Here is a 10,274-nt window from a genome sequence, read left to right on the forward strand (position 1 = left end):
TTCAATTGTGTTCTTGTATACGTCTATGAGAAGATATCAATTGAAAAACTCTAGAACTAGTTCATTGGAAGTCATTTGAACTAGTTGTGATTAAGATGAATAAGGCTGATATAAAAGTGTTCATATAGCTAACCTCGGTTAACTACGGTTGAGCCAACCCGGTGTACATCTTTAGGTACGGTTACTCAAACCTAAATGAAAAGTGCATTTCATTTGTGTATGACAAGCTAAGTTCGATCTAACAGTTGAAATATATTATAGCTTTAATATAAACAGGTTTTCATCTAACGGTGAATATATTGAATGCTTTGTTATCAAGGTAACTTAGATTGCAAACCCTGATTTGAAAACTATATAAAGGAGAACTCTAGCAACTGGGAAACCTAATCCCCACACCTCCTGTGTGTTACTAGTTTCATAAGCTAGAGTCGATTCTCCTTTAACCTTAGGTTTTTCAGAAAACCTTGTAGGTTAACGACTTAAAGACTTCATTGGGATTGTGAAGCCAGACCCCAACTATTTCTTTTTAGTTGTTTGTTCTGATCTTTTTGTTTCTATCGTGTTGAGTACTATCTTCTCTAAGATTTGCTCGAGATTTAATCTCCGATAGGCAAAATAAAAAGAAGTCAAAAACATATTTGTCTCATCGTTTGTGATTCCACAATATCTTATTTCGTTTCCATACGATTAAGATTATTGTGAAGTGCTTGATAATACTAGGTTGTTCTTCGGGAATATAAGACCGGTTTATAAGTTGGTTCATGTTCACCTTGATTTATCAAAAGACGGAAAAAAAACTATTGAGTATTTCTGTGGGAGATAGATTTATTCATTTTATTGACTTTTCTGTGTGAGACAGATTTGTTATCAAGTCTTAGACATTGGGTCGTAGCAACTCTTAGTTGTGGGTGAGATCAGCTAAGGGAATCAAGTGCATAATATCCTGCTGGGATCAGAGACGTAAGGAGCACAATTGTACCTTGAATCAATGTGAGATTTATTAGGGTTCAACTACAGTCCAGTCCGAAGTTCATTGGTTGTAGGCTAGTGTCTGTAGCGGCTTAATACAATGTGGTATTCAAATATGGACTAGGTCCCGGGGTTTTTCTGCATTTGCGGTTCCCTCGTTAACAAAACTTCTGGTGTCTGTGTTATTTATTTTTTGCATTATATTTTGTTATATAATTGAAATATCACAGGTTGTGCGTTGAATCGATCAATTGAGAAATCCAAACTTTGGTTGTTGATTGAAATTGATTGATCCTTGAAAATTGGTCCTTGGTACCGTTCAAGTTGTTTTCTCTTATATTCAATCGGGCTCGAAAATTCCTATTTTATGATTGCATATTGAATCAAGAGATAGAGATATTAACTCTTTGATATACTTTTCTTAGATTGAGTCTAACTGTCTAGTTGATTCTCTTGAAAGTATATTGGAGTTTGTCTATTCAGATTTCCAAACGAAATATTAGGTGTGGTTGTTAGACCCTCGTTTTTTCACGTAGGATCAGTTACACCAAACCATAAGTCACATATTGGTCATTCCAATGAATATATAATGAATACCCTGACTAATACATTTATGATTTCCCTTTCGATTCATGAAACAAGTTCACGAACGTACTTCTTTTAAATAAATGTAAAACATTGTTTCTTAGGTGATATCTTCACCATAACCCATACATATAATCATAAATTATATACAAGATTATGTCGATGTCATGATAATACTAAGTTCAAAAGATAAGCGTTATACTTCGTATTCTAATTCCTTAATACTATGATCATATTATATATTATGATCATGTCACATTACTAGATTATAATATATACAGCTTCGCGGTTATGTTTTCAATATAGCAAGACTTGAAAGATACATTGAGAATTGAAACAGTTCAAGTCAGTATTACTAACCTCAAGCAGAAGGATGATGTCTTCGTGTAGTCGTTACTTCTTCACATTATCCAGATATTCCGAGTAATAATTGTATGTCTCAACACTCTTGAACTTTCTATTCTAACCTAAACAAAGTTGACTCTAGTATTTAATCAAGCGACTCTAGATGCGGTTTGATATTAAAATATGACAACCAAACTTGATATACCAACACTTGGTGAGTTCAACGAAGCTATTCTCTAACACACCTGAATTTTGAAACTTGTAGCATAACATATATGTATTGAGTTCATCAACATTACTTGGAAGTTTTATCATTTTCTACGACATCCAAAGTTTTCCATGGTGATATGTTAGACTAGTATTACCTGCCAGCACAAGACATAAATAAATTTACCAAAACCCGATTGTAAATTTAACCAAAATACGATACGATCACCTAATATAACAAACTCATTCACCCACATAAAATGCATAGAGAAATAATTATTAAATGAAAATTAAAATATAATTACCACATGTATACTCGGACTGGATTTTGCAATTTATTTTTACATTTTCCTTGCAAAAATTTGGTTCTTCTTAAATATATTATTTAGAAATATCATGGTTACGAGATTTAAAAAAAAATGAATAATGAAACATCCTAGAAATGAACAGATGGTGCAAAAGAATCTAGTGGTTGGCTACCATACCATTTATAAGTTATGAAATGAAAGGGGTGGTGAAAAATCTATATGTCCCCATATATTAGTTGTTATTCATGAAATTGAGCCCAGTCATCATGCACTGTGAACTAAAACATCATTTTCGTTTTCATTTGGTGGTTGATGAGAATCCTAAAATGATATAGGTACTAAGTACACCACAATATTTTCGTACCAACCTACCAAGTACACCTTCTATAATCTTATAAAGACATTAAATGTCAAGATATTATTTCAACAAGATGAAACTTGGTAAATATCTAAAGTTTGTGACCTACCCAATCTATGGGATCGTACCAAGTTTGATTAACGTACAAGTATGTTTAATTTCATTATAAAGACAAAGCACTATAATGCAGAAGTAAAATAAATCATGCAACCACGATCTTTTTTTAATGAGAAAAACTGCAAGGAAGAAAAACCTCGGGACCTAGTATAGTTTTGAATACTCTCATAATTAAGTCGTTATATGAATTGAGTACCGCAACATCGTATAATTGAGACCGATTAAACTACTCCTAGTTACTTAGTTCCTTCGGTATCCATGCGTTTACAACCAATCTGGTCTACGCACATGAATCCCAAGATAAAGTCATGTATCTGAAGTCGCTTCACCTGCTGTGAAGACTCATGTTGTAACTCGAAACAGTAACGAACTAAACCGTTTCAGTAACCACTCACCTATAATTATCCAAGATCAAAGGAGTTTAATCAGAGATAAGTCAAAGGATCTTTCATATAATAAAAATATACTCCTTTATGGTTAAAGATCAACTAGGACAAGGATACTGAAATAATCAATCTTACTTTACAAACTATTAAACAATTCTCAAAATAGAAACAAATTTATAGAGTTTCAATCTTTATACTTCGCTTTGTACATCCTCAACTTCATTTCTTAGGTTGGTTCTTTCCAAAGTTTGATACCTCCCACGTGTGATAGAAAGCCTTAAGCTCGACGGTATGTAATCTGGTTTGTCAATTTCCTTATGAGTGTTTTCCTTCACACCGAAAACACAAGTATGGTACGTGGTATATGCTTCTTACAAAGTAGTTAGCGATTTTGTTCATACGGATGGTGTCGTAATTTTTCTAAGTTCGAATTTAATAGAACTGTCCAATCGTTGGGACTTAGCTCTTAAACGACCCTCAGATGAAAAAGTAAAGGAAAATCGTAAAGATGTCTCGAAAAAGAGCGTTGATTTTTAAAGATTCCTAGTTGAAAACACAATTGAGAACAAAACACTTTTAAATGTAACTGAGATTCCCTGGTAACAAAGGTGCTCAGATTCAAAAGATATATGCTCGAGTTAGATCAACCTTATGTAGAGTAACCTTTAAGTTCCTAGAAGGAACCTTTTTTTTGACTATTTTGTAGATCCTTGAGTAAACAAGATTCTTGAGTATTAAACCCTCATTAAAGTTGTAGAAAAGAGATGATTCCTCACTAGGAAGCGAGATCTACCTCTATTACTCTTAGATATGATTTTGGAAAGACGATCTTAGAGAAAAACAAAGATGAAATAACAAAAAAAATATAACTTCTAAGACTGTTGCTACCGCCCAACTGTGACTACTATTGTTACCGATAGTCTACGTAATATAGTTTTCTAATAGGACTGAACAAATATATCTCAATAGAGCAGATATGCGAGTAATAAAAGGTATGTTCGTAATACATCTAATAATGACGATAAATATCTAATAGTTACCACAACGATTATAAATTAAATGCAACTAAGTTAACAATCAACACATGATATTACGTGGTTCGACATTCGTCTGTGTCCACAGGGTAATGAATAGTGATTGTTATTAAGGTTTGATTGCATTACAAGTTATTAAACGCTATAAGGAGAATGAAGTGAAGCCAAATAGTTGTACAAGAATCTAATATCAGGGTATTCAATTATACCTATATTGAAAATTTAATTTAAATTTAAAATCAAATAATTTTACGAAATATGAACAAGGTGTTCGAGCTTTTTGTGCACTCATCATCTTCTTTGGAAATTGACGTACTTGATTCCATAAGTTTGAGATTTTAATATGATGATAATCTCATAATTACAATTCAAGCTCGATTAACTTGACCATTTGTTGATGTGTTTTGCTTACTGGTGTTTGTTTTGATTGTTTAGCAGGATTCTGTGGCCTGGGAATTGACTGGTGGTGTGGATTTAACACAGTATATGTCTAATTTGAAGTATCAAGTCTGTCTATTTTTGCATGGTATTAGAGTCTGAGATTGTGTAAATTTAGTTTATCTCTTCTTATTTATTATGTGAAATTCGGGATCACTTATATTTATGAAATTTGAAATCTTTGTGCCAAGAAGCAGTTTTTGTCAATGAAATGCTTGATTTAGATATTACTTTATTGTCTATGAATCATATACCAAAAGATTGGTCTATAAACTATGATAGAAAATGATTCTGTTAATAGGATTTTGCGGTATAAATGTCCTTAATGAAGGTCCTCTTGCCACACTTATGTTGTTGCAAGAGAAAACTTTATAAAAAATAAAAATAAATAAATATTGAATAAAAATTATTAAATACCCTTTTGCCTCACATTATTGCCTCACCATATGTTGTGGCTAACACCTACCTTTTGCTAGAGTGCGTCAAGATAATTCTCATGAATACGCTCTCTGGAAGGTGAGGAAAATTGCAAGATATGAGAGAAATATACAAGAAATAGATGATAGGAATGCGTTTCTAGTTTGGATAAATATTAGTAGTGTAACAGAAAGTAAGCTTGAAGAAGATGAGAAAGAAGATGGAGAGAATGCAGAAAATAATAATAAGGAGAAAATAAGGAAAAGAGAGTAGATGATGCACGGTATGAGATGTATTTAGCTAAAAAGGCAAATCCACCAATCTTCGCAAGAACCATGAGGGAACGATTAGATGGAGAATCAGATGGAGAGAAAGCTGAGGACATTGATGGAGATACTGATGAGGATGTTGACGAAATTGAAGAGGATGAGGTAAGTTGTGGAGGTGCTTCCGATGGTTATGGTACCACAACATCAAGTGGTGGTGAAGATAGTGAAGAAGTTGGGAGGAATGAAAGGAGGATGATTCAGCGCAGTCATCTCAGATTATCAGAGATATAGAAAATATTCTGCTTAGAGCCAAGTTTGAAGATAATTAACAAGTTCATTTTCAATAAACTTTTCTGATACTTCTTGTTGTTGTTGTCGCCATCTTTAGTAATTTTTTTGCTCCTTTGTGAAGTTCGGACGATAAACAATGTTTTCTTGTTGGATTTAGGCTAGTCATGGTGGGTAGTATCTATAGTTTATTTATATTTAAATTGTATTCTTTTTTTTTATTATCAGTTTGTTTGGCGATAAAAGATTAGGTATGTTTGTCAACACTCCAAAGAATGTCGTGATCGGATAAAATAAGATACCCAAGATATTGTAATCGGTTATATGACCGGTTATATCTTGCTTACCGAATCCATCACGTGACCGGTTACACTTGTTATCATGTGGCTGGTTACACTTAGATCCAAATTATTTATATGACTGGTTACTACTAACCATCAATACATCATGACCGGTTACACTTAGATCCAAAGTGTTTATCTGACCGGTTACATCTAATATCCCATCATAGCATGTGATCGGTTACACTCAAGTGACCGAACCAAACTAGCTACTCATTATTGGTCGTGACTGGTTATACCTCAATTCTTAACATAGTCAAGATAGGTTCTACCACTATCAACTCCATTGGTCATACAAAAAATATATTCAAAGAATAACAAGACCAATGATGATTTCCCTTTCGATTATGAAAACAAGTTCATACATCTACTTCCTTAAACTAATGTAAAGATACATAGTTTTATAGGATTAAATCAAGCTTATATGATGCACACATAATCAAATAAATATATACAATAGATTATGTCGATTCGTCTTAGCGAAGTTCGAAAAGATAAGCGTTTATACTTCATACTATGCTTCCTTGATACTTTGATCATGCTATTATGACCAAGTCTCATCGTTAGAGTATTATATACATTATATATACATCTTCGTAGGTTATGTTTTCAATATAACTCGACTAAAAAGTATCAAGGTTGTACCCAACTTAACTTCTTTGTGCAGTTATACTTGACAACTACACCATGGTCTTTGACACTAAGAATCTTCTACACATCATCCGGAGTAATGGTCATCTCCGAAAAAGACATATGAAAGGTGTCAATCTCGGTATACAATCTCTCCACAAAATCCGATATCGCGACCCGATCATGTTACAACATTGATTCTCAGCAGCAGTAGATAACCCTGAGTTGGCTATAATCTTCTTGAACCTTTCATATTCTTTTTCTAAAGGCCATTCTTTCATTTTTGTTAGTGCAGCTGTGGGTTTGAGTAGGAGAATTAAGTTAGTGATACACGTGTAGTATGTAAAATTATTCTTTCTGCTCTGTAAGTTCTTTAGTTCAAAAAGTTGAACGCTTGATTTGGAAATGTTGACACATCAACATCTAGTATCTTCTCAGTACATTACATATCTATATGAAACAATTTTATATTTTCCTGTGCTTAAACAAAAATTATGTCAATTGAGTATACGTTAGCTTAACATCTTCCTTCTTTACCTTAGCATGTATTTGAGTTCATTGTTGCATATGTTTAAATGTTATTATCATCTTACAAATAATAAAAGTGATGATAGTTGTTAACTTACATCTTGATCCAAACGATGAAGGTCAAGACTCCACAACTTATCTGTTCTCTTGTTCTCCAATGAGTGTAATCCGGGTTGAGATATTTAAAAGGTGTATAAACTACCTTCTGAATGTTTTTGCCTACATGTATCAACAAATTATGTTTATTGTATATAAAATATATAAGCAAATCACAACTATATGAGACGATTACAGTAGTTACAAGTTTTTTGGATCTTTTATTTTCTGATTTTTTGTTGCTTCCATTGATCGTAAATTTTATGATGTCTCCATTGTGAATAAAGGTTGAGAAAGAAAGACTCAGGTAAAATCTTGGAGCTATTTTTGCACTTGTACTTCAGGACGAAAACTCAAGATTTTTCATAGAATTAAATTTCTACGGTCATAAAATTTAGGGTTTCCATATTTTAGATAGAGATGCTCGGAATTAAGTTGGATACGTATTTAGATTCACTCTATCATGGTTAATTCCAACCAAGAGACAAAAGATATGCAATAAAACACTTATATTTGATTCTAAGAATTCCAACCAACACAACTGTATAACCCGAAATCTCCATGGAAACCTCAATATTAGCTATCAATTAACTAATATATAATTCCAGAGATATTTTTTGATTACTAGAAAAAGAATATATTAATTTTGAAAATCTCAAAAAGATTATCTACTAATTTCTGTTTGGGATCTCACCTTGAATATCAAGGAATATGTTTAAACAATTAAGAAATAAGATTAAAACACATGTTAAAATTACTCATTATGTCGACATCTTGAACTTTCTTTTGCAAACAAAATTTTCAAATCACACAAACACAAAAGTGTACTTCACTTATAGAAATCGGTTTTTCCTGTTGAGACTGGTTCTACCATGATACCTAAATCAAGTTAGGATCGGTTATACTTTGACTCTTAATATAGGTAAGGATCGGTTCTACCTTGACTCCCAACATAAGCTAGGATATGTTCTACCTTGATTCCCTATATAGGTTAGGATTGGTCCATACTTAAGATTTTCAATGAAACCGAGACCATAATCCTTTTGGTTTCCTTTCTACTATGAAACAAGTTCATATATCTACTTCCTTGAACTTGTGTAATTAAACCTATTTTTTTAGGTATGAAATAAAACCTATGTTCACTACACAATCTAATAACGAGTTACATGTGACGTGGTCTCAAGATTTCATTGAGCCTCTAATAATTTCATTTTTTCTCTTTCCTCTCTCTCACCCTTCTTCTTCTCCAACAAAACCATCAAAAACAACCCCTCTCTGCTTAGATCTAGTCCATTTTTGAACTAGATCTGAGCAGATTTCTTCATTATTCCTTTCTTTCTAGGTTGGCTAGTAGTTTAGTTTAGTTTTTATTATATTTTTTACTTATCTACACTGTTTTTGTGGTTTTATCTACTCTTTTGAGGTTTATCTTCGCTTTAATGGCAATTTTTGGTTATTGGGTTGGGTGTTAAGATCAATAGTGATGCTCTCCATGCTCTTCAACGACGAAATATTCATCTTGGTTGTTCCGGAGACGGAATGTTCATCATCAACTTATCCATAGATGGTCTTTTTGACGACGGATGCTTCATCACTAGTTACAACATATTTGAGCAAATCACTCCTACTTTTGGAGCATTTCTTTTTATAGAAGAAAAAAAACTAAATGTTGGAATTGAATTCCGAGAAAAACCACCCCTCTTCCGATTTAACCGGATCTTATTCATACTTGTATTTGTCTTACTCCGGTAATCCTTCTCTTTCTCTTGTCGGATTTCTCGGTATTGTACACTTACAGTATGTTCTTGTTACTTTATATCCTCTTATTTTCGATCTTAAACTCATTGTAACCTTGAAATCTCATTAATGAAAAGGTTCCTTGTTTATCAAAAAAAAAAAAAGTAACGAGTTACAAAGATTATGATGATGTCGGCATTACGAAGTCCAAAAGATAAGCATTATACTTCGTACATCAATATACCAATATAAAACGCTTATTACTTATTGCTATATTGGTCCTTGACACTTGATCACAATATGACGATCAAGTCTATTATACTATATTTTCACATATATAACTTATCATGTTATGTTTCAATCAGAAATGACTTGAAAACAAGCGATATTGAAATGAAAACAAGTCAAGAAATACATTACTAACTTCAAGCGACTTATGAGTATTGATACTAAAATATGAAAACCAACTTTCACATACCAACATTTGGTGGGTTCAACAGAGCAGTTCTCTAACAATGCCCAACTATGTCCTATCAAAGAAGAAAAGGCTCACATGTAAGGAACATTTTGGGCTATTTTGCGTTTCCTCCCTTCCCAAGATCGCTAATTAGCGTTTCTTCCCCAAAAAGATTAAAATTAGTGTTTCCTCCCATCGTTAGTTTTTCCATCCGTTGCTTGGTTAGATGAGTCAGCACTTGCACATGTGGCATATATAAAATTTATTTCTGTGAATTTCCTAATATACCCTCGCCTTCTTCACTAATAAACGCATAGAAACCAGTTTTGTTTTCTCTGCTCAACTCATGTTCCCGTCCATACCAGTGCCTTTCTTCTTTCTTCTATTGCTTTGCCACTCTAATCTCAAGCTTCAACTCCATGGCTGATTTAATCGCATCCACCAAACTCTTGTTGATTTTTTTGCTGCAATTATAACCCTAATTAGATTAATTATGGTTGTGGTTGATTGAGGCAGTTGTGGTATTTCTAGGGCCCTAAAAAACAACAACGGTGGGATTTGAACTACGCTCACCATCATCGTCAAGTCTTACTACATAAAAGGTCAATCGATTCTCTAATATGTTCGATTTATTTTCTGTTTTTTCTTTTTTGAAACCAAAACCTAGAAATGGAATTGAATGATTCAGGTGATGAATTGAAGATGGGTTTGGTTCATATTTAATGGAATTGGAGGAGTTTATGGTTGTATATGCGTTTAATTTG

The sequence above is a fragment of the Papaver somniferum genome, chromosome 8 (assembly GCF_003573695.1).
Source record: "Papaver somniferum cultivar HN1 chromosome 8, ASM357369v1, whole genome shotgun sequence".
NCBI lineage: Eukaryota > Viridiplantae > Streptophyta > Magnoliopsida > Ranunculales > Papaveraceae > Papaver > Papaver somniferum.